This window comes from Epargyreus clarus, unplaced genomic scaffold, assembly GCF_041222505.1.
Source record: "Epargyreus clarus isolate Ecla_fem2 unplaced genomic scaffold, WU_Ecla_fem_2.2 ptg000005l, whole genome shotgun sequence".
In the NCBI taxonomy this organism is placed as follows: domain Eukaryota; kingdom Metazoa; phylum Arthropoda; class Insecta; order Lepidoptera; family Hesperiidae; genus Epargyreus; species Epargyreus clarus.
This window is the reverse complement of record NW_027332213.1, coordinates 9,498,025-9,525,642: the sequence shown is the minus strand read 5'-3', so window position 1 is coordinate 9,525,642 and position 27,618 is coordinate 9,498,025. Positions and strand designations below refer to the sequence as shown.

The 27,618-nt window shown below is 32.3% G+C and overlaps 1 long non-coding RNA gene across 2 annotated transcripts in view; it reads left to right on the top strand.

The window, feature by feature from the left end:
- The window catches only part of LOC140757761 (uncharacterized), a 63,630-nt gene extending 36,256 nt beyond the window's left edge, over nucleotides 1-27,374 (top strand). For both annotated transcript variants that reach the window (XR_012104023.1, XR_012104024.1), the window contains exons 2-5: nucleotides 12,776-12,863; nucleotides 13,733-13,833; nucleotides 20,282-20,351; nucleotides 27,198-27,374. This is a non-coding gene — a long non-coding RNA (uncharacterized LOC140757761). The remainder of the gene's footprint in view (nucleotides 1-12,775; nucleotides 12,864-13,732; nucleotides 13,834-20,281; nucleotides 20,352-27,197) is intronic.
- Nucleotides 27,375-27,618: the final 244 nt, after the last annotated feature.

Below are 27,618 nucleotides of genomic sequence, written 5' to 3'. Positions count from 1 at the left end.
TGTTAATATAATATACATACTTGTTAATTTTATTGACATGAAATTTCAAGAACAGAAGTAGCAGTATTAAGCAAGTAGTTAGCCCTTTAACTATTTCTGGTCAAATGTATTTCTTATTTAAACTACTAGTAAGTGAGCCAATTTATGTATGTTACGAATACCTATCTTATCGTACGTTGCATAATAGTTATTACAGAGCGGCATTGTCTAGTTAAATATAAATATAGGGTTGCTTCAACTCGGAAATATTTACACGATCAGTTCTTATAACACCTCAAGCATTTGCATTGTTTTATGTATAAACAATACCGGTGCTAGGTTTGTCCCTGTAGTTCCGGGACTAGAATAGGGCTACGGTATCTCCTGCCTGTCGTAAGAGGCGACTAAAAGGGGGCTTCCGGGGTTGCGGGCGGCAAGAGTGGGAGCTCGAACCGCCCGGCCAGCGGCCCCGGGAAGGACGACGGTATGTGTGGTCGCATACCGTCGTATACACCAGATGGTGTGGCGAGTGTCAAGCTCACCTGGGCGGAGCCCGACGGGGCAACGCGCTTAGAGGACTCCGGTTGCGTTCCTTTGGAGATCCCGGAGCCCTCAACGCAGCGCAGAGGACGGCCACCGGGGGGGTTTTAGTGCGGTAAAAATCCCACATAACTCGGCGTCGCTCCCACGTTGCCGGGTACCTTTTGAAGGTTTCCCCCTCGACAAAAAAAAAAAAAAAAAAAAAAAAAAAAAAAAAAAAAAAAAAAAAAAAAAAAAAGGTGGAAATACACATGACATACTTTTGAAAAAGTTTAAAATAACCATTAATATGTTTATTTTATGTGAATATTAAGTATCTAACTAACAACGCGTCTAGAGTTATTATTTGTATGCTTTATGCTAGAAAATAAGATAAGTGTTCTTGACTACTAGTTAATATGTTACATTATATACAATTAAAAAAAAATGTTTTCAAGTTAAATTAAGCGTTTAATTTGTGGTTTACACATCGTTCACTTTTACAGCCCCAAATATGATTTTACGTTGATAAATTAAATGCGAATTTAACCATCCATTGTTTTCCAGTTCAATGAAAGTGTGAACCCTCTGGCTGATTTCTTGAATCGCCGCCAAAGTACCCGTTCTACATCGCACATAGTGAATAAAACATTACATATAGTTTTTGCACATAGTCGACAAATTCCGCTCGATGGCCACTAGGCGGAGGATCGCCGCGTGTTCGCAAATACATTTATATTTTATATACCAGTAGTACGCAACACATTTTCATTGCAAATAGATCAAACCGAACTTTGTCCGAGAGTAGTACGAGGGCCAAGCCAAAACTTTTTATATGTTTGTTAATACTTCCAGCAACTCGCATCGACATTGGGCTTTGAATATAAAATAACTGGTATTACTCAAACTCTAAAAGCGCAATATTACTTACATATTGATAAATAATAAAACATTTATGAATATTTTATATTACACTATAAATCTTAATTTACAACAATTTATGATACAAGCTCAATTCATGGACACGTTCTATGAAACTAGTTCAATACGTTTTCTATTTCGTCAAAATTAATTTCTGGAATTTACAATGTCCGTGTACACTTTACCTCGGCACGTAATCAATGATAGGGTTTGCTAACAGTAAATATTTACCAGCAAACTGTAAACGGAATGAAAATAGGAGTCCTTGCTGCTTTCTAATGGATTTGCTTCACTGTTCAATGTTTTTATATCTTTAATGAAAACTATTTTAATACGCAGAAATAATAAAGCTTCATTCTTCCAATTCAATATTTGTAAATAAATATAATATGTTATCATTTAGTTTTTACGAGATTTTTCAAAGTATTTTTCTAGTATTTTTAATCATGTACGCATTATAAATATATCATCTACTGCTCGCTGACGCAAAACCTGGGAGCATGTGTGTGTCCATCAAATGTGTGTAGGTTCTATCTTCTCCTAACTGAACGACGTAACCATTCCAGAAGTACACAAAACAATAAGTTGCCATTTCCAATGGCAGCACAAACATCACAATTTTTTGCCTTATAATAGCAATGAGTGTTTATGTAATTAGGTTCGAAATCTGTGGTACTATAGTCATTATAGTCGCTATAGCGATATTTAAATTAAGCTTTCAAGTATGTATCTTATCTACTTTGAGTTGATTATCATACATAGATCTCGCGTTGGAAAACCATTTCCACTTGATGCTAAAATCTAATATTAAAATATTGAGCTCATTGAACCACAGACCTATAAGCCCTCAATACGAGAACTCCATAACAGTTATATTAACAACTGTTATAAATCACGTCGCAAATTGTTAGCAAACACTGTACGCTAGTTGAACGCGTTGCAAAATCACATTACGCGTCCTCGCATCTTTGAGATATGCACTACATATATGATTTTCAGTGTAATTAAGGCTGTTCCTTACAACATCGAATTATGCTGTTGATTAAAATGTTACTATGACATACGTTCTATTATACAGGATATATATCTTTTTTTTATAATATAGGAGTAGCAGACGAGCATGCAGTCCACCTGATGGTAAGTGGCTACTGCCGTCCATGGACATCTGTAATCAACCCCAGACAGAATTAGATATTCCTACCTGAGGTCGGTCACAGATGCGCCGCTACCCCTGACGACTAAGCTGGAACGCATCGGAAACATATGTCTCCTTACCACACCCTTCAAAACGGAACACAGCAGCGCCTAGCACTGCTGTTATAAGCCAGAAATAGGTGTGGCGGTGGTGCCGCCGGAGTCGAACCACAAAGGGTTCTACCACCTTCAGTATCATCTATTTTAATACAAACATACGTTTAATTGTGTGTCCCCAATTATATATTTTAAAAGTGGTAGTGCTCTTTATAGTTCGATTTTATGGTTTATCGCAGACACCACCACACATACTTCTGCCCTTACAGCAATATTGAACTGTGTCCTGGTACCCTTCAAGGGCGTTTTAACTTAATTCTGAGAAGAAGCTAAACATCTGTAGCCGACCTCAGGTTGAAATTTCCTTGTTTTATAGATGTCTCTTTCATAAAGTATTTAATGAAAATAAAGATTATGGTTATTAAAGTACCCAATGAATATGACGTGGATGTTTCCAGGTAATTAAGTATAGGTGCGTCATAGTAATAGGAGATAGTTGTTCCTACGTAACTGTTACATATTCAACATAATATACCTCCTACGTTCCAGCCGAAACCTGTCCATTGTCGAAACCTACGCAGAAATCTGATTCAGAGTACAGTGTAGGTATCATAATCTATAAACAGTATTATGTAGCGTACCCACATAATGCTATCCATTTTTCTTATAAAAAATAGTTTACAAGGAGCAACCATTAACGGACAGTTTTTTAAGTGTGATTATTTATTTTAAATGAAGCTCTAGGTACTTTTGACTAAAATAGTTTTACTGAAAATCACTTTGGTTTCTTCTGAGATAGAGTTGCAACACTTCATATCAGTAAAACAGGCCCTCGAACAACATCAATGTATATTTTGACGCAGAAAGTTGGTATGATATGTGAATGACTTGATTGGGGTGAGACATTCTCCACGCTTCGCTAACGTAAGTAATGCTTTCTATCTTAATTCTGCAGTGAAGGAACGAACCAACGAACGAACCTGTACCTGGCCCATACGATTTCCTAGTTCTGACAGAATCCGCTGGGGGCGCTGATTGGAAATTGTATGGGCAAATACGTAAACAAATACCAAAACTCATATTTGTCAAAACGTAAAAACTCATGGTAAGGGTACTGTGGTCAATGTTTGGTAAAACAGTCTAGTAACTTCTTAAGTCCGTTAGCAGAAGCGATGACTTTATTTCTTCTCTAAACGTATTATTAAATAAATAATTAACAGTAATAATTAACATCATTTTGCGTGTATTTTTATATTGAAATCTCTTCTTTGATTGGAGATAATATAATTGTTTCAGTTTCGTTGTGGAGTGACAAACTGGATTCATGATTGTGCCCATTGTTTCACCGGTCGGTGCATCCGGTCAATTTGTTCCATTGTTACAAAATACATACCTCCATTGTAAATCGAAAGCGTGAATGAAATTACCCAAAATAATTTATGACTTTTAGATCATATGTACGGACATAGTAATTTGTGTTCGCTACAAAAAATATTGAACAGCCATGCCTGCTTCTATTCTAAGTCATACAAAACACTACAAAGATGCGTCTCGGAGACGTCTTTGGTTTGTTATAATATTCCTATTCCTTCTTTATTATCTTTACATAAAAGACGAATTATTAATGCACGGTGGGTTCTTACTAAATATTATACGTAGAAATGGTTTGCTAATTACTGTTACGCGGCTCTTCAAACGCAATATTTCTAAGCTCTTAAGATTAATTTTTAAACGGAAACGGTACCCAGATAACAATAAAACTGAAATGTCTGTCTGTAGTTTTTAAAGTTGTTTTTCCAGACCTGCATGATGATTAAACATAAAAGCCGTTCATAAAGCGGTAGCAATATAGGTAGCGTATTATTAAAAATAATTAACTGATACTAATATGACATTCATAGAAAGTGTACCTCATTTATAGAGTAACTGAAAGATACTTCCTACAAAGAGACACTTACAGAAATAAATCTTATGTAAAGTGGAGAAAATTAATATTAATAAAATACGTGTAATACAAAACTTTTGAAATTCAATCAATGTCTTTAAAAACAAAATAACAAAGAGATAAACTTTATTTTTCGAATACACAATTACGTAAGTAAAGATAAGAAATTTAAATAAATGTAGATCTTTATTCGGAAGAACATCTAAAGTAGGCACATAACGTCTACGTGCAACATTATTATATGTTACGATCCTAATAAGTTTAAATTCTAATAAGTTCAAATACAAAGCATAAAGACTTACGTATCAAATAAGGTTCAATGTAGTCACTCCGGTCCGTTTATAGTACGTGACGAAAATACCAATTTTACATTATAGAGTTGGTCCGCGGTTTTTAATTAACATATAACTACATGTCGCCCGTTAATCACTGCAATTGCAAATAAAACTATTTTATTCATTACTGTCCAACAAACTTTTTTGACTTGATGACTTATTGTTGTTCTGTGGTTATTGCGCTTGTTTCCAACCTATATTATGTATTTACACGGCTGTCGAAATTATAATTATACTAGCAATTTACCACAGCTTCAAATTGATGCAGTACTGATTTATCTGCCGCGTAATGCTGCTTTATGATAAAGGTATATTTTGCATTAATGTATCTTTGTAACAAAAGGTAAGGATCTTGCAGAAATAGAAATTATTTAAAATAAAGCCTACAATACCATTCTGATAGGCTAATCACTTCTCTACCAGTGTTGGTCCTGGGTAATGTATAAATTGGGCCTCATATTTGTGCATAATATTCTTTGTATTACTGACTGCTAATATGTATTACCTGTACAATCAAAACACGAGGTAAAAATAACATTAAGAAAAAAATATATTTATTTAGGAAATTCCTTGGTTTCCAATACTAAACACTCAATACTAGCCTATAAGGTTTCAGACATGTATGTTAGCACGTCTTGAAGTAATAATGTATTATTTATATTTATTGTATGTTAATCACAAGTTTTACTTTCACTTATTTTTTTTTTTGTGGGGGTGGTGTTGTCGTCAACATCGGATTAATTAGTGTGACGTAAAACATTGAGTAGATAGGGTCATTACGACTCAAATCTTCACTTTGTAACTTCGCTTGTGTAACATGCATAAAAAGGATTAAAATCGTAATCATTCTAGATTACGATTTTAATCCTTTTTATGCTTTTCTAACCCGGAAAAATAATAACTAAATCCTTTTTAAACCGGAGAAGTGCAGTTTGGTAGATTTCACTTGCGTTTAAGATCATTATGGTGTACTCTCAGATGTATCCATTTTTTATTTAACGCTTTATAGTTCGACTCCGAAAGCACCACCGCAATACCGATCGTTCTGCTTTATAACAGCTCATTAGCAGCAGTGTTAAACAGAGATATGGAAGGAGTATACGAGTTATACGATGCATTCCAATTTAGTCCTTAGAAGTAGCAACGCATCAATTACTGACCTTAGAAAAACTCCAATCTTATCTGGGGTCATGAGAGGTCATTTGTGGACCGTACGCTTCTTTGAAACCTCTGCACAACAGAAAAAGATATTAAAACATGTTTATTTTCTATCAAATTCTCCTAAATCCTAATCCCATCCACGGGGACATTCTATGTTTTGTAACATGACGTTTGGCACAGCCCTCGAACGGTCCCGTCTTAAAATCCTTTTCAGAAAAATGTGTATCCAATTTTTCTTTTAGTCCTTTGGCGAAACATGGACATAGTTCGTATAAAAATATTTCGTTGAATTTTAGTCTTAAAATAGGGCAATTGTAACAAACAAAGAATTCCAAGTTATGTACCATGTAACCGTGTATTCTAAATGAGTAATAGTAAAAATTACTGAAGAAACGTATTAACAATTCACAGCCAGTATATTAAAAGAAAGGCGAGTTAGTCTGAATATAATTTCCTGTTATTTGCTTTGAAATCTATATAAATCTTTATATATATATTTCTTATGTGCGTATGTCACTGAACTCCTCCTAAACGACTGGACTGATTTTGATGAAATTTGTTGTGTGTGTTCAAGGGGACTTGAGAATGGTTTAGATTCACAATTTAGTCCGTGGGAAAAGGTTTTTTAATTAATTTTTAATTCGTAAGTAGTTATAGAAACTATGCATTTGATCAAGTAATGATCTTTAGAAAAGTTGATGTCCAAGAGCCCACGAGGGTTTGGGAGTTGGTAAGACCAATTTTCGACAAATGGCACCACTGTCATTCCAATGCAGGTACAATATTTTATGTATGTCATATTATTTCTTTAAAATGCGGGCGAAGCCGCGGGCACCACTAGTATATTTATAAAACTTCAGTGTATCTGCAATTCCGAAATAGGCGACATTTTGTAATCTTATAAGTACATATAAATTTTAAAAATAGGAACAGATTTAAATTTTCTTCCTTAACACCCATTTAGGTCTCATTTTTTCTTATAGAAGGTTTGAAGGATTGAACTTAGCTTCCATTTTCATGTTTATATTTTTGATGGGAGAAATTCTTTACATTCGTTACTTTTTACCTCAAACCCGATAAAATAAAGAAATCGGTCGTGACCGTGGAGTTAGGCACAGTAGCCATACGTTAACACCCACGTGTAAAATACATATGCCTTTATATGTGAATCTATTGTCCTCTTGTCATTTGTAAAAATAGTATGCTAAAATTTGACACATCATATTTCCTTGTTTTATATTTACCTACCTGTTTGTATGCATTAAATTAGGTTACCACCTAACGAACCCAAACAGGACAAAATGTTTTGAAACAGTTCTGCTTGTTGCGTAAAAAAAGGAACAGGTGTGTATGTAAACTGAGGCCAATTAGACGACCTCTTTATGTTGACCTCCGATATAATTAGCAATCCTTGCAGAACCTAAAGAGAGTAAATTATTTTAAAAAATAACCTAAAATGAATATGTGTCAAACCTCATATCTCAATTGAAATGTGGTTTGTTTAAGTTTTAAGCATTATCGACATAGTCGTCGTCAGTCCATTACTCGTCAGTCGTCACTTAGTTAGAGGGGCTTGGGTCACTTAGAGTCCACCGAACTGGCCAAGCGCTAATTAATAAACTTCACTTAACTTGTGAACTTTAAAAAAATCTACATGCTTGACTTTTTCTTCATGATTTTCTTCACCGTTAAAGAAAATGATAATTAAATTCTAATATATAGCTTTAAAAGATCAAACATGCATATCTAGGTATCGAACCTCAAACCCCCATTGAGAGACCGAAACTACGCTATTTAGTATTCATACATAATTGTGCATCAACTACTCAGAGATAAACAAATTAATAATGACCTATATATATATTTGGCATTTAAACAACGTAATTTACGCTTTTACGGTGAAAAATTTGTGACCAACTTATATCTATTTGGCATTCAAATAACGGATTTCACTTATTTGTGATGATTTTTTTGTAAACGAATTTTTTCTACTCTTAGAGAATTCACGATATTATTTTCTACTTCACTAGGATTTTTATCAAATTTTTGCAGCATTTCTCGTTGCGAATTTGTTTATACGAAAGTTTTTCGTTTATACAACAATATTTAGAGAAAACTATAATTTTAAAGAGTATTCGAAATACAAGCTTTTAAATAGTTTTAAATTAAAGCCCATTTTTATGTAAATCTACTTAAATACGTTTTTTTTGGATTCTCATTTTTATTTTTGTTACCATACTTTTAATAAATTCAGAAATAAACCGACCTGAACGAATATTGGTTACATTGTAACCTCAATAGGTAATGCAGTAAAGTGGCATATACCAGTTGGTAATATATCCACATTGGTTACATTGCATTAACTTTCAAATTTATCGTTTTATGTGTCCTCATTTTGAACTTTCGATTTTAGTTTAAATTTAAATATTAAGCTTAATTTATATAGAAATACTTTTACTACAGATACGCATAATAGGTATATCATGAAAAATACTTATACATCAGGGTAATTTAATAACAAACTAAATGTCACAAAAGTATGTTCTAAAAATTATTTGGTGAATACCATTTCTTACTAACTAATTGCAAATAAAAGTAAAAAGTATATAGGATAGGTATTATAATAATAATTAAAATATAATTTTATCATAAAACTCATGTAATTGCGATTAATAATAAGTACGCTTAGTACTTGTTTGCCTTATAAGCACTGACTTTTAAAATACATGATATTTAACAACCTGAGTTTCCGAACTTCACATATTGAAACCACCACTGGACATGAACTTAGAAATTGGTTACAATGCTACATGGGGACTGCTATAGGAGCAGCCCGCAGGGAGACCAAATCAATTTCTCGGAATACAGATAATTGAGGATTGAGACAATACGAGAATTGTGATATAATTTCTAAATCTAACTTCACACTTTTATTAAGTTTTTACGGAGAGCAATATGTTATACTTGAATAATTTTATAACCCTTTATGTATTTTATTTTTGTTTCCATATATAAAGAACTTACCTGTTACTTGGTATTATTACTACGTAGGAACACCGCGTCAGCGTTTAGAGTAAGAAGCATGTAAAACCTGAGGTCAAGCGTCGGGTCAGGACGCTCATAGCCCCATTGAGCACGCATGGGATATTTACAACGAGGCATGTATTGACAGACCCTTCAGACTCTTTAAGTGACAAGAAATAACCTATACTTGTAATTTTTATAATCTTAATATCTATTCCTATCTGGGATTGATTACAGATGTCCATGGGCGGCAGTGGTCACTTACCATCAGGTGGACTGTATGCTCGTCTCCTACTCCTATATTATAAAAAAAAGATTTAATAACTTGAAAAAAAATTGTAACTCTTGTATTAAGTAAATATACACAGACAAGTTTCAAATGATGAAATTACTTATTTGAGAACTTATATTTTAATGTGTTTTAAAATTTAAACCAATCTACGATCTGTACCTACGTATTTAAAGAAATGGCCCACACAAAGAGCGGTGCTATTTAGACTCAGAATATCGTTATATTAGAAATAAATCAGCAATAACAAAATTAAAAAAGGGTGAACAAAACTGCAGAATTCACCACAGACTAGTTGTAGAGCGTCGCGCCCTCCCGTTATTGTGGCGTTGCGAGCGTATAAAAAGTTTTTCCCTTGCTTCGTTCGAGTGTTAATGGCTTACAACTCGTGTAAGCACTAGTCTCGAGCCACTCCAACCTTGCCCCTACCGATGCCCTTTGATTTACAATGCTACGATGCACGCGGAACCCTTGCTTCTCATGTCCAGACACCCTTTTACTAATCTGTAATCACTCCGCTGTAATCAAAAACAAAAAATTGAAGGGAGGAATTGCTTAGAATATTTTTAAACGTGGTTTTGATGTAATGGTACTACATGTTTTACATGAGTAATACAATAATTTAGTAGATTCTAGAACATGAGTAATTATATTTATGAGATTTATATTTTATTGTCATTTCGATTATAGTTATTCCTCCAAGTTTAAGATTTTACACAATTCAATTGAAACATATGTAATTATGATGTTGACAAGACTTAGAATGGTGTTTTATTAAACGCACAATATTTATTAAAAAGACCCGGACTTTTCTAAATTTCGTTTAGCGTCATAAACATGATAACCTAATCGCGTAATTGAGCTACGATTTACTCTGGCGGTCCTGACGCGATCAAAATTTAATTCGCCCGTGCAATACATAAGTTAACATACGTAGGTACGTATACCTAGCTAGGTTTCGGCACTATGCCAGTTACCTACCTACTATTACATGTGATTATACAGATACAGTAAGCTTGTTACAGCCACGGCTGTAACTTTGATACTGCTGGCTAGCTTCCATGTTTTCCGATCTGAGTAAGATTAAGTCATTCGAGCGATTATATGGAACGCAAGCCTTGCTTTATCATTCTACGATATCATTATATTTGACAGAATTTTCAGAAATCATTAAAAAAATAAGAATGCCATCGATACCAACGTATTGTATTTATGGATCACAGATTCTGATCGTCGTCTAAGTTTCTTGTGCGCGAGTCAATTCTGAAATTAAGTTCGAGCTTAAGTACGAATTGGTTGACCTAGGCTATTTGATAATACTATGCAAAACAATAAGATATTAAAGATCTTTCACAATGTTTTTCTTTGCCATAGAAGCATAACTATAGTATAATAAACACATCACTCGGAAAAATCATAGGTGATATGAATTTCGAACCCTGAAGGCCAAGATTGTAACGTATACTCGTATCATATTCATAGATTAGTAAAGATTACTCACTCCTAACAAGAAAATGTACCCAGTTTTGAGAATTGAAATAGTTGCGTAAAAAAGTTTTGCCACGTCTCCGTGCTAAAATGTCCCTAAAATATTTGAAGTAATTATTTATTTATTATGTAAATTACGCAGCATTTGTTATTTATTCGTAAATTTTCTCTAAAAATGTTTTTATTTGTCAAGAATTCAAAAAAAGAACTTACTTATAAGCCGTTTGTGGCTTCATTCAATTTCAAGACGGCGAAGTATCTTTACTAATCTATGGTCATATTAAACATTTTTATATTTTAAACATTCTTTCCCGTCTACGTCGATTATTTCATGCAATCTATGTATTAAAGCTTATTGATTATTCGAGATACGAAATTACTAATCGCTTGTGTGACAATGGACACAAAATCGTATTATCCAGGTACACGAATATTGATATCACGTTCAACGCAATCTGTCCCCAAACCTAGTATAACGGCATTTGCCTCGGGTACCTTGTGTCCTGTGACATGCAAATCTTGGTGATAGTATTAAATCGAGTAGAGAGAAGTATACACACGATCCGATGCTAGCAAATTGATGTAACTAGCCGGGGTACGTGGCACGAATGGACGACGCGCCTACACTGGGATCATAGCCTGCTAATTCTATTGACAACACCTTTGTCATGCAACTTTGATTGTCTAAAACAAATCTGTTCATCGTATATCTCCACGGGCTACAGAAAAATGTGTACGGCCGTATGTTAGCAATTGATTTGAGCGTTGTCAATACTTTTAAGAAAAGATAAATTTGAAACAGTGATCAATGGCGACCTTCTGCCACACCTATCTCTAATCTCTATGTAAATTATTGGTAAAATTCAAAATATACTCACTCGTTATCTACTCGTTACACATTAGTTAAGTGCAAACATGTATATATGTACAATGCCAGTTGAATCCAGCCTTATGACATTCTAACCGACGCTATTTTGTTACTCCCATATTGCCTGCCGATTACAGTAATTCTTCTTCGTTTTGTTAAAAAAAAAATAACTCAAAAAACTTGTTACGTAATGAAAAATAAAAAATAGTTCCATTTTATTTTTGACCGAACGTCTACTCATAAAGTGGATTTAAGTCAATATTTTGTTAAGCTCTAGTATGACCTACAGGCGGTTAGCAGTTTATCCACTATTTACAGGACACCCCGTATAAATCCTAGCTTAGCGTGAAAACTTTTTTCAAAGAAGGATTATATTAAGATTTCCTTTTCTTTATTTTAAAAGTTTAATATACACAAATAGCTAGCCGTTTTTAAACTATATCTGTCCTTAATTTCGGAACAGATACAGATATAGCTTCGGAACATATCGTTTCTAAATAAAGGCAGAGATTTCAAAATATTTAAGTCGTAAGATTACTTACAAAATAATTTATATTTTAGGCTATACAAACAGTTGTAATATGTCGCGCAAACAGTCGCAAAACACGCGTTTAAAATGACAAATACTCATTTTTTACTATAGCACACAAATATGAGATCCTTTACACTGACTTCCCCTTTCTACTTGGTACCTACAATTTACCGTGTAAATAGTAATTACCGTGTCAAGACTGCGCTACACACAAAAGTACTGCGTGTTAGCTAAGACGGACTATCTCCATGACAAAAGAATTAAATAAACATTTAAAAAAGTAAAAAAAATGTTGCGTAAATTCATTTTACACGTTAGGATCCAAACTTTTAAAACCTCTTCTTGCTAAGACTTCCTTTATCTATATTTTAATGTAACAAAATAATATTAGACCGATTTCAATACCAAACAAAACACTTTTAATAAAGTCCTATTCCTAAACGTCGATTTTCATTTGTTTCAGATAACTACAGCTGTGGTCTCCGAAGGCCGATTCTACTGAGAGAATCCTACTATCCAACGATCCCACGAAATTGTAGCTGCCAGATTTCGTAAGTTTAACAAAACCATGTTAAAGCACAACACACAACTTTTCATTCAAACTATGCGGAAACATAGCAAACAAACTTCAACCTCAACTTCAAGCACGGTTGTTACGTCATTGAAGGGAATCTCTCACGCATAGCCTCCATACATGAGCTATCCTTAAATTTATTGTACTTACAATTATTTGTACTGCTTTATTTAATATTTTTATGTTTTTAGTAAGTTAAAGTAGCATACAGCAGCTGTCAGTCTCTATGATATTTTGTTATTGTCGCTCATGGACATCTGTAATCAACGTTTGGGATCGAAGTTCTACCACAGGTCGGTCATAAATGCGTTATTACTTTTGAAACCGAAGTTAGACCACTTCAATTAAATGTATGTCCCTTACCACACCTTAATCACCTTAAGGAAAGTTTCAAAAAGCTTATACACATAAATACAATGTCTTTAAAAACACAACTCCGTTACAGCAGCTTCCTATCATTAATTTGAAAGTAAGTCACATCGAAGCAACTACATTACTGTTCAGTGACTGATATTCAAAATCTAAAAATTAGATAATTTACCAACATCATCAATACAAAAATATGGGCATAGCAAAAAGATGGACCATATATTCTCTCAATAAAGAGACAGAGCGTTTGTACATTATATTGTGTGCAATAAGCTCAACTCTAAGCATTATTTTCCGATATTGGTATTATATGCCAAGTGCTCTTTAGTATACCTGGTATTCCGTGTAACTAAGAGGCTCCGCAATAGAATCGCACTAAGTAGCACTTGTCCTCATTGCCTTGAATGCGAACCACAGATATACTCCGTATTTATCCCTAATTCATGACACTTGAGTAAACGCTTCACATATTCGCAGGTAATCAGTTGGCATACCGAAATTAATAAGCCCGCAGTCAGCTCAAATCGCTGTTGATTGGCTGCGAACTGAAGAGGAGCGGATGAATTTAACTACAAGGGGTGAGTTGACAATCACAATTATATTTAGCGAGCTCGGCTTAATGTAGGTAATTAAGTATGTAATGTACATAACTCAATGTACACAATAGCAGACAAATTCATAGTTAAATATTGTCAAAATGAACCCAACATAATTTAATCTCTTCATTATTATCTGCAACATGACTACTACCCATTTGGTGTTTATAATATTACATACAAACAACGCTTTATTATGTAGGTAATTTCATTTTTCGGTACTTTAATAATATTTACGTATTTATTTAATTAATAATATCAGAAAACAGGAGCAATATAATTTAGCAAGATTAATTTCAACTTTCTATATTTCTAGAAATGTAAATTTGGGATACAAGTTATCGAAAACAGGCTGTATTTAAAAAGGGCTGTACAATTAGGTATGGATAAACAAGTATTTGATCGAAGTTCTGTCCACTCATGATATTTTTGCATTCGCTTTCTTAATACGTAAGCTGTTTATTTTATTAAATAAGCAGTTAGTAAGTACTTCAACAACAATCACAAAAAGAGTAACTACGAAATATAAGCAGAATATAATACCAAGAAAATGTAATCAATGACAAATTAAGTGTAAAGTACACGTCGATAGACAATGAAACTCGAGTCAGCCTCACTGGCAAGGCGTGATGCTGCCGGCGGCTGGTGTAGCGAGCTTTACAAGGTTTGTGTCGAGCCAGTGCACTCTGGATCCCTCGGGATATTCCATATAGGGAGCAAACACACGTGGGATGCTCATTGCTTACAAAAGATATACATCATTTTACAAATGATGATAAATATGAAGAGTTTTGTAGAAGGCAAAAAGTGGTTATAAGTACTAATAAAAATTAAGAGACCGTTCTGTACTTGCTGTTTTTTTAAATGTGAAACTGTTGTAATAAAAATGGAAAAAAAATATGTTACCAAACCATAACAATCCGTTTTATAATATTTAGTAATGGATCAAAATAGAAATTACTTTACTCAACGATTATCTGAAATATCCGCACAAGTTGCTAATTCATGTTACCACGTCTGTTTTGAATAATCGCTCGACTGCCGTAGGGTATTTGGACAATGTCCATTCAACTAAAAGATGCACTTGCATAATATCTCTCTATAACGCATTCGCATCTCGTTCTCCCTCCACTAAATGATTGTCGTTGAAAATTATAACGCATGCTCTCAGATAGGTTATATGAGGTATTAAAATACATTGAGCTATAAAAGTACCGTGTAAAATTAAGTACAATAACAATATCATTGAATTTTAGCATCAATTTATTTGATTTAAAAACGCTATTGGCCATAAACACAATGCAATATTAAATTTCGACGTAGCTTTTAACTGTAGCACTCGTTTATTTCATCCGGAAATAACCGACAAGTCTGTAAATACATGTTAAATTTAATTTTTTAATTAATCCAGATTTACATAATACGCAAATAATAGCGCTGGCATTGTGTTGGAGTTTATTGAAATTGTCCATTTATAAATATAAAATATATTTGTAATTGTGTGCTCCACTTTTAAGTACTTTATCGGCGTTAAATAAAAAAATGTAGATTGTTCCATTTCAATGCTTTTTGTTTTTTGCTTATAAGTGCATCAATAGAGTCACAATGACATCACACGCATCAAACTTCAAACAGATGTCTTTCATACAGATTGATTGCAACCTTTATGTCATAGAAGCTCAGATGGAAGGTTCTCTGTCGGTAATTACGCAGCTCTTACACGCGGTGCGTGCGTTGCTTGGCAGAGGCAGTAAGAGGGTGATAGCTATCCAGCCTGCACAAAGGTGCCGCCAAAGCTTTGCGACGACAAATTACTACACCTACTTTTCTGTCATAATTTTCTTCTAAAAATCTTATGGTACACTTTATTTTACCATAGGCAATACATTTTAAATTAGCTTATCTCTCTAAATTAGCTTAGCTCTCAAATTTATTTTGATCTTTAAAATATTTAACTCAAATAATTATTTTCCCTTACGTAGTCAGAGGTATACAATTTAGTCAATATTTGTTACAACTGATTTTAATACACATTTTGCTTTCTTTTTCTTCTTAAGATATGCTTCGGATTTTCGTCACATTTAGTAAATGGATAATAGTGCAATTATGTTATTTTACATACAACTTAACACATTTGCATAACCTTGCCAAAACCATTATTAGTTTTAATATTTTATTTAGCTTATCGGTAATATAAAATTATATATTCAATTCCGACTTATAAATCTTTGAAGAGTAAACTTTACCAAGAAAGTGTTTAAATTAAATCTTAGTTCCTATAAAATGTGGATCAAGCTTGTCCCACATATTCTGCTGCGTCATCAAAAGAGAAAGGGCTCATATTAAATGAATTCTTTGACAAAGAAACTGTCTCAACCTCTTAGTTAATAAAGTGATCTGCGTTCTTATTAAATTGTTTTATTCTTAAACCTCCTTTTCAATATTACGGCCTAGATTGACTACATTCATTCAATAGTTATACTTGGGCTATCCGCGACTTCTACAACTGATATCAATAAGACTAAAACTAAGTTGACGAAAAGATTCAACATACAGAGATTTTTTTAGTGTTTATTGCTACTATTACAGTTAAATAAATAAAATAAGAGAAGCGGCAATGTGCATGCGGGATCACTTGAAGTGTTATGTAGAGGGAACATTTTATTCTGTGTAAATTTATTTTGTATGCAAGTTTTTAAGCTTACCGTAAATAACAAAGTTTATAGGGACCGAAAATGAAGGCATTCTATAATTGCCTCAGCATAACGTAATTGTCTTGGATTTATTGACGTAGGTAAATGGGTAAATAAATGATTTTGAAACTTATATGGTACTTTCGTAAACATATTCAAACATACCTCACGTAATATTATTCACATACCTAACAAGTGTCGGTGATAACAATTTTTTTTTAATAATTCTTAATATTTTCATAATTACCACAGGATATACCCTCCCGCCGCTGCAATACATAATATACAAAGTGAAGGCTTGAACTGAATTCATTCTTCTAGTACCTAATAATTAACGACAATACTTTACAAGAGAACAAATTAGTTAACTTCACTTTGGGGTAATCTAGAACACTATCCTAGTACCTCAGTAATCCGTCTCATTCTGAGAGGAGACTTGTGCCCAGCAGTGGGATAGTAATGAGTTGTCTATGATAGCGTACTGTAATGTACTATATATATATATATAATTCAATTAATATTGGCAGAAAAATGTTAAGTTACCTATTGGTAGAAACTTCCCCAAAAGAGAGTAAACGGTAGTTTTACTTACCACATTGAAAGTACTTTGAAAAGTACCATGACGTATTATCAACAAGAAATTGTATATTCCACTCTATCGGAGCTTTAATTAAAGACACATTTTAGTATATTCAGACAAATGAAAACTGGGTGATTAAAGACTAGCACAGAAATACAATACAAGGACATAACGTTGCACTAAAATGCACGAGCTCCTCGTTAATTGAATTAGAATAGTTATCGGAATAGTTTACATTATTTTTTACTCCAGTTTTCTAAAAAATGAAAGCAACGGAAAAAATAGAAAAGGGAATAGCGATTTTCTCGTTATTAAGCGAAACAACACTTTTAAAAGCACAGTAGAAATAGTAATATGAAATCATTTATATTTTAAGATTTAAAAGCTGCACTGCATGACAGCAAAGAGACGGAAAAGATTATTTTTTCTACTTTAAAGATGAACTTCCATTTCTCATCATGTAAATTATTGCATCAGATATAATTCCCCAGATTCGTTACAGATAATGCCTTTCATGACATTTGTTGGTTTAATATATATATATGAGATGATAGATTTAATTAAATAATATCATAACTTTTGAATTTTAATAAATCTAATAAGCCTAATTTTATTGTACCTAGGTATATCCGGTACATAAATTTGTTTCTTTTCAGAATCTGTAACGTTCATGGATCTTTAGATTAGATATAGAGAAGATAATGTATGATGCAATGTTGATGCAATGCAATGATGCAATGATGAAGTTTATCTGTATGGAAAAAATCTTGTCAAACTTATATTTTGCTCACTTTCATCTACGCCTATAACTGTAACAGTGGAAATGTCTCTACCCTTACACCAAACTAGATCACAGAAACACTTAACATTGACTTGGAAAAAAATTGTATGGTACGAGTACCTCCAGAGTCGATACTCTGTTACATAATTATGCAAATGTAATAATATATTTATGCATATATGTACTTATTGTACTTGCTTCGAAAGTTTTTTACATCTTATCCCAAATCCATTACCGTTTCGCATTCTTACAATGGTACCCGCGCAGAAACTGTAAGCAACATTGTAACATTTACATTATCTACGTCTATTGATGCGGAAAAATAGGACAGTAGGTTGCCCTTGCCTTTCGTGCCGTAATACTGCAAACGTTGACACTATACAGGGTGAATTTTTTCAAGTGTGCGTGGATGGCCAAATCCGAAACTTAATCAAATTGCTAAATACGCTGAAAGGGATTAACCCTGCATCAATCGAATTTTAAAACATACATTTGCTTAGCCGAGATTTGAACGAGTTCATTTTAAACAATAACAAACGCACCTTGTAATATTGCGCCATTGCATAGTGCCACTTATAAGGATCACATTCTGTAAAGCAATTATAAATAACAAAGGAAGGGAAAAAGGCTCAATTTAAGAAATCACATTTACTTAGTTGACAGACTTAAGAAAACATATTATTTTGTTGATATTCTATTTACATTATCTACGTCTATTGATGTGAAAAAATAGGACAGTAGGTTGCCCCTGCCTTTCGTGCCGTTATACTGCAACGGTGACACTATACAGGGTGAATTTTTCAAGTGTGCGTGGATGACCAAATCCGAAACTTAATCAAATTGCTAAATACGCTGAAGGGGATTAACCCTGCATCAATCGAATTTTAAAACATCTATTTGCTTAGCCGAGATTTGAACGAGTTCATTTTAAACAAAAACACACGCACCTTGTATTATTGCGCCATTCCATAGTTTCGTTTAAAAGGATCAAATTCAGTGAAGCAATTATAAATGATAAAGTACGGGAAATATCTCAATTTAAAAAATCCCATTTAGTTCAAAACGTTAAGAAAATATATTATCTAGTTGCCATTTAGTACATAATTCATAATGAAATCGCACTAATCAATCAATAATAAAGAGTATTGGAGTCTTACCTCAGGGCGTTGATAATCTTAAGGACTACGATTTTCCTCGTATAAGTGTGAATCCCTTACCATCAAACTCAAAACAGCATTACTTAACATTATGACCTATGTAAAGGTATAATATACATAATTAAGGAAACGGTATTATTAAGCATTCGCTGTCTATGTATGTGGACATGACGATGTAGATGGAAGGTTATGCCACCTTTGTATGATTATATTCACTTAATATGTAAAACAAATCCAACTTTATGTTCAATTACTCAAAAAGATAACATATCTTGCATTCTTTTGTTTACACAGTTGGAGAATAGTTTCTGTTTATTCAGTTTCAAGCTGAATGCGATTATGACACCAAAACCCGGATTCCGATTTCAATTCGAAAAAAATATTTACATCCCTATGAACACTATTGTATAAATAAAATTGTAAGCCGATTTTTTATTGCAGCAAATCCCACTGCTTTTCTTTTTAAACTTCTATAAATTGGTTTATTAAAATTAAATATTCATTATCTATATTAGTTTTTTTAACAGATTATATTATTGTATTTCATGCAATATTCTTTCATTGTATCAAGGTAAAGTGCACGCATATCAAAGTATTAACCAAATCTGCACTCTCAGGACTTATCAGATTGAAAGAAATTTCGTAAGGATGCACTTACACAAAATTATATGTTCAGTTTTTCTACATAATAAATGCGTTAAGTATAACAACGCTAATATAAACTATTTTTATCAATTTATTTAAAATTTATACTTTTGCATTATTATACTTAAGTACTCATTGCTCCATTATTATCTACGTCTATCGTATACTACTTTTTGTACGAATCTATTGTCTATCAAGACTAGTAAAAAATATAACAATACAATAATATCTAAATGGGTAGTAGTGATTTTACTTTTAAGGTGCCTCCAAAGTATATCCCTACCGTTCAGCATTCGTTATTTGCCCTTTAATCAGAAAGTAAATAACAGGATAGAGAATAATAATTTTCTATCTCCAACACAGCAATACTAATACCCTAATAACCGACTTCAAATCCTAATTGAGGTCACTTGTAAGTAATCAATCACGGGCTACGACGACTACTCAGCAGCAGGTGGAATTCTCATACATGTCCTTTGCCCTATTTAGACATAAGAACTATAAATTATGTAGAGCATATTAATTTTATTATTACAGGTATCTACGACTTAATTATTTACATTTTTACTTACAGGAAAGCTGGCGATAACAATGGATACTGTAACACAAGATGCCAAGCGAATATCACTGCAAATAGCTAAAGAGTATAACAATTATAATTCTTACATTATGATTTCTCCCTGTCCTTGAAAATTCGTATTAACTCATATGTAAAACTATATTTACACACTTTGTGCACTTTGCACAAATCTAACAGGTGAACAAATTCTAGTTAACGGAAACATTTAATTATTCACACGATAATCGATTCCACGTGCAATCTGCTACTATAAACTGTGTTTGTGCAAATCATGGAAATATACCAACATGTAGAATAAACAATAATACCTATATCAATAATTACAAGATTTGTAGGTATTAATATATGTCATGTGGTTCTATTATACAGTAAAAATGAAAACAAAAACTGTATAAAAGAAAATAATAAAGAATTAAAAAAGTATTTGCACTAAATATAGTATTGCTAAAAACTAGAGAAGCACATGACTTCGCCCATATTCACTGCTCTACTTTTCATGAAATTACTCTTTATGATCTTTAAATAGTATAATATGTCATAATAGGTATAATATACATATTTAAGGGAACGGTATCATTAAGCATTCGCTGTCTATGAGTCCTTTTTCTGTCTGTCACTAAACTTTATCTTTCGAACCATTTGTTGATAAATAGTTAGCCACTTGACTTTTTACAAACTGTATTATAGTAATACGGACATAGTGTCCGAAATCACATCATATCAAATTGAAAAAGAATTTAAAAATAAAGGGTGATCCCTATACAAAGAAACGGTATTTATTTATCTGTTGAATCGAAATAGGACTTTAAATTTTCACAATGCATGCATGTACTTCTATAGCTGGTACTGTAGCTTGTATCATATCAAAGACTAATTATGATAAAATGAACTAAAAAGTAGAAGATAATTTTCAATCTACGAATCAATTAAGGAACAGTAAATTGTATAATTGTGAAAAAAGCGTGGAGTGCTCCACTTATCAATTTTCGTAAAGCACCCTATCTATTACGGTTTAAGAGATAAAGCCCTGTGACTCACGAACAGACAGCGGAGGGTTTCGTTTTATCCTTTGAGTACGGAATCCTAAAAATCATTCTACAAGATGGCATTATAGATATGTTTCAGTACATTTGAGTTATAGGGAAATAACATTATTATTTTCCAAAGCTAAAAATCAATCTATAGTCTGATTCATAATTAGGTGTCCAAAATGTAAACAAAGAAATGTCATTGTCAAAATTCGATTACAGGTATTGCAAACCTTAACAAATTAACAAGAAACGAAAAATTTAACAAAATTCAACACAAAACAAAAACTTAATAACTGCACACAATTTAAAAAAAACGCGCTAAGAAACCTAGAAAAAATTCGAGTTCGATCACGATCACAAAAATGAATAATATCAAATACGAAACTTAAAAATGGCGGCACAAAAAATGTGTTGGATGCCGATTGTGTGACCATTATCACAATTTAATTTTCTCTCATAAATCTTGTTTTTTATTATTATTACTGTATGAAATGAAATGGAGTTACTATAAATATTGGAAAATGTGAATTGATTTTAATTTATTTAGATTATTATTTTATTATCGATGTATTAATTTAATATTGTCAAAAATAAGAAACTGCCATTTGACACATATTTTCTTGATACGTCAACACCTTTGTTTACATTTTGGACACCTAATTATGAATCGGACTATAGTAACTTTGCCTGAACGCTCCATAAGGCGCTTTCTCTCGCCTCGAAAATCGTAAATCCTGAGGATATTGATAAGGACAATGGTACAAAATTATTAAAATCGTGTATTGTCATCGGTTCTTGATAATTCTTCAAAATTTTGAATTAAACTGAACGTTCAAAGTGGAAAGAAATCGGGCTCAAAGATTCCGTTACTGTTACGTACATACATACTATTACAGACATACAAACGTACAACCCAAGCTAATAAAAGCGTGTTAAAATACATTTTTTTAATTATATCATTCTTAAATATTTTATTTTCAGCCAAATACATTTTTATTTGTATAGAATTATTTTTGTTTTTATAGAATTATGTTCTAACCACTTTCCAAAGTTGGAACAATATATTTATCTATTGGGTTGATGTGTGAAAGTAAAACGAGATGGTACCACGCTACGTGATTTGCATGATTTTATATCATACTAGCTGACCCAGCAAACTTTGTACCGCCTCAAAATCTATTTATCAAATATATTTCATATAAAATATAGCCTATGTTGCTCGTAGATAATTCGAATGGTGAAAGAATTTTTAAAATCGGTCCAATAGTTTTTGAATAGTCCAATAGTTTTAATTAGAACCAAACAAACAAACAAAGTTTTCCTCTTTATAATATTAGTGTAGATCTCACAATTTCCGACAATCTTATGTATCAAAACATTAAAGTAAAATAATTATAGATCCATTTACTTGTACAACGAGAATATCCTGTTCTATTCATATCTGAACACATACATAGGGGAAGGTTGCTTTAGTCGTATCAGCGCTTAAATCGTACCACAGCAATATCTAGTCTCTTATTTACAAAAACCGATCTCTGGTGCTTCAAAAGTATGCTAGTTAGTTATGCAAGCAAACAATAATAACAGGGAACCATGTCGGCACCATTCATTAAAAAATATTTTAAAAAAACAAGTCTTATCAATGTTTCCACTAAAAATATAAGTTCATTCGTAAGCAATTTCAATAGAAGTGCGACTATTAAGTTAATTTCTGTGATTCTTTTCTATTTTGACACATTCTTCTATTAATTTAGTTAAATGGTAAAAATTTTAAAGGTTATGTCAGTAATATTATTTTCAAATGATGTGTTGTTGTACCAATGTTAACGTCGTACCAATGAGGAACTCTTAAGTCGTACCTTGTATGGCTTAGGCATTTCCAGAAATTATTCACATTGTTTGTCTTTGTGAGCGAAACATTTTATTTTTCCCAAAATAAGATACTATACTTGAAAGCAGGAAGTTAGGAATGAAGGAAAGCTTTATTGAAACTCAGAAATGTGAAATTGGGATTTAATAAACGTGAAGTAAATATATGCAGCAGCAAATTTCGCACCTGTTCAATCAATCCCGATCAAAATACAAATAAAGTTATCGCACAAAAAGAGAAACACCAAATAGGTGCAATAACCAGTACCAGTACTCTTTGGAAAAACGTTAAAACCACTATTTAAATAAAATATTTTTATTTTGTTTAAAATTCTATATGATACTTTAAAAACTAAAGATTAAACAACTAAGTACGCACAAGATTTTGCTTAATTTAAATTACCCCAAATATTACAGCATTTTCCCCTTAGGGGTACGACTTACGTACCCTTACCCTACCTATAACTACAAGTCATATTAAAACGTAAACGATAATAATATTAATGATTAATTCGTAATTTTAGTTCAAATTGTGTTTGTGCAAATCATGGAAATATACCAACATGTAGAATAAACAATAATACCTATATCAATAATTACAAGATTTGTAGGTATTAATATATGTCATGTGGTTCTATTATACAGTAAAAATGAAAACAAAAACTGTATAAAAGAAAATAATAAAGAATTAAAAAAGTATTTGCACTAAATATAGTATTGCTAAAAACTAGAGAAGCACATGACTTCGCCCATATTCACTGCTCTACTTTTCATGAAATTACTCTTTATGATCTTTAAATAGTATAATATGTCATAATAGGTATAATATACATATTTAAGGGAACGGTATCATTAAGCATTCGCTGTCTATGAGTCCTTTTTCTGTCTGTCACTAAACTTTATCTTTCGAACCATTTGTTGATAAATAGTTAGCCACTTGACTTTTTACAAACTGTATTATAGTAATACGGACATAGTGTCCGAAATCACATCATATCAAATTGAAAAAGAATTTAAAAATAAAGGGTGATCCCTATACAAAGAAACGGTATTTATTTATCTGTTGAATCGAAATAGGACTTTAAATTTTCACAATGCATGCATGTACTTCTATAGCTGGTACTGTAGCTTGTATCATATCAAAGACTAATTATGATAAAATGAACTAAAAAGTAGAAGATAATTTTCAATCTACGAATCAATTAAGGAACAGTAAATTGTATAATTGTGAAAAAAGCGTGGAGTGCTCCACTTATCAATTTTCGTAAAGCACCCTATCTATTACGGTTTAAGAGATAAAGCCCTGTGACTCACGAACAGACAGCGGAGGGTTTCGTTTTATCCTTTGAGTACGGAATCCTAAAAATCATTCTACAAGATGGCATTATAGATATGTTTCAGTACATTTGAGTTATAGGGAAATAACATTATTATTTTCCAAAGCTAAAAATCAATCTATAGTCTGATTCATAATTAGGTGTCCAAAATGTAAACAAAGAAATGTCATTGTCAAAATTCGATTACAGGTATTGCAAACCTTAACAAATTAACAAGAAACGAAAAATTTAACAAAATTCAACACAAAACAAAAACTTAATAACTGCACACAATTTAAAAAAAACGCGCTAAGAAACCTAGAAAAAATTCGAGTTCGATCACGATCACAAAAATGAATAATATCAAATACGAAACTTAAAAATGGCGGCACAAAAAATGTGTTGGATGCCGATTGTGTGACCATTATCACAATTTAATTTTCTCTCATAAATCTTGTTTTTTATTATTATTACTGTATGAAATGAAATGGAGTTACTATAAATATTGGAAAATGTGAATTGATTTTAATTTATTTAGATTATTATTTTATTATCGATGTATTAATTTAATATTGTCAAAAATAAGAAACTGCCATTTGACACATATTTTCTTGATACGTCAACACCTTTGTTTACATTTTGGACACCTAATTATGAATCGGACTATAGTAACTTTGCCTGAACGCTCCATAAGGCGCTTTCTCTCGCCTCGAAAATCGTAAATCCTGAGGATATTGATAAGGACAATGGTACAAAATTATTAAAATCGTGTATTGTCATCGGTTCTTGATAATTCTTCAAAATTTTGAATTAAACTGAACGTTCAAAGTGGAAAGAAATCGGGCTCAAAGATTCCGTTACTGTTACGTACATACATACTATTACAGACATACAAACGTACAACCCAAGCTAATAAAAGCGTGTTAAAATACATTTTTTTAATTATATCATTCTTAAATATTTTATTTTCAGCCAAATACATTTTTATTTGTATAGAATTATTTTTGTTTTTATAGAATTATGTTCTAACCACTTTCCAAAGTTGGAACAATATATTTATCTATTGGGTTGATGTGTGAAAGTAAAACGAGATGGTACCACGCTACGTGATTTGCATGATTTTATATCATACTAGCTGACCCAGCAAACTTTGTACCGCCTCAAAATCTATTTATCAAATATATTTCATATAAAATATAGCCTATGTTGCTCGTAGATAATTCGAATGGTGAAAGAATTTTTAAAATCGGTCCAATAGTTTTTGAATAGTCCAATAGTTTTAATTAGAACCAAACAAACAAACAAAGTTTTCCTCTTTATAATATTAGTGTAGATCTCACAATTTCCGACAATCTTATGTATCAAAACATTAAAGTAAAATAATTATAGATCCATTTACTTGTACAACGAGAATATCCTGTTCTATTCATATCTGAACACATACATAGGGGAAGGTTGCTTTAGTCGTATCAGCGCTTAAATCGTACCACAGCAATATCTAGTCTCTTATTTACAAAAACCGATCTCTGGTGCTTCAAAAGTATGCTAGTTAGTTATGCAAGCAAACAATAATAACAGGGAACCATGTCGGCACCATTCATTAAAAAATATTTTAAAAAAACAAGTCTTATCAATGTTTCCACTAAAAATATAAGTTCATTCGTAAGCAATTTCAATAGAAGTGCGACTATTAAGTTAATTTCTGTGATTCTTTTCTATTTTGACACATTCTTCTATTAATTTAGTTAAATGGTAAAAATTTTAAAGGTTATGTCAGTAATATTATTTTCAAATGATGTGTTGTTGTACCAATGTTAACGTCGTACCAATGAGGAACTCTTAAGTCGTACCTTGTATGGCTTAGGCATTTCCAGAAATTATTCACATTGTTTGTCTTTGTGAGCGAAACATTTTATTTTTCCCAAAATAAGATACTATACTTGAAAGCAGGAAGTTAGGAATGAAGGAAAGCTTTATTGAAACTCAGAAATGTGAAATTGGGATTTAATAAACGTGAAGTAAATATATGCAGCAGCAAATTTCGCACCTGTTCAATCAATCCCGATCAAAATACAAATAAAGTTATCGCACAAAAAGAGAAACACCAAATAGGTGCAATAACCAGTACCAGTACTCTTTGGAAAAACGTTAAAACCACTATTTAAATAAAATATTTTTATTTTGTTTAAAATTCTATATGATACTTTAAAAACTAAAGATTAAACAACTAAGTACGCACAAGATTTTGCTTAATTTAAATTACCCCAAATATTACAGCATTTTCCCCTTAGGGGTACGACTTACGTACCCTTACCCTACCTATAACTACAAGTCATATTAAAACGTAAACGATAATAATATTAATGATTAATTCGTAATTTTAGTTCATAATATTAAAAATTGGCCAAGTGCGCGTCACACTCGCAACGGAGGGTTCCGTACCACCCAATTTTGATTTATTTTTATTAGTATTTGTTGTCATAGCGGCCACCATTATAAATACTCTAGAAAATAAGTGTCGATTTATTACAGTTCAAGAGGTACGGCCCTGTGACAGACGGCAGACAGCGAAGGCTTAGTAATAGAGTTATAAGTCCAAGTTCTATGGGTACGTGGGTGTAGTCGGGAATCTAGTACAAGTATAATAAAAAAAAACCAATGTGTAAGGTAGATATATTATTTCTTAACAAACAGGAAAGCTTGCGAGGGCTATGCGAAGACATGTTTTTCCCATAATACTATAAAGGTGAAGAAAATGGAGCGGATTGAAATGACTGTGATATCCACATCCAGAAATAAAGGCTGTTTTAACAAGATTTCGTCGCTGTGCGTGCGAAGCGTCTGCGAATGCTATCGATATATTTCAGCAACAATGTGGTAAGTTATTCTTATTTTATTATCATTTAAACATAAGTATTGAGTCCGGAGTTTATTGGCCTAACTCATATTAAATTTCTGAATTTGTTTTTAATCCCTCTCTAAATTCGTTTATTAAGATACATGTAGGTAATCTCAGAAATAAAAAAATATAAGTCTTGTAAGTTCACATCGTACTCAAAGTACCAGATTTCTTCTATTTCTTCGCTCTAGGTATAGAAAAAATGTTAACTGCACA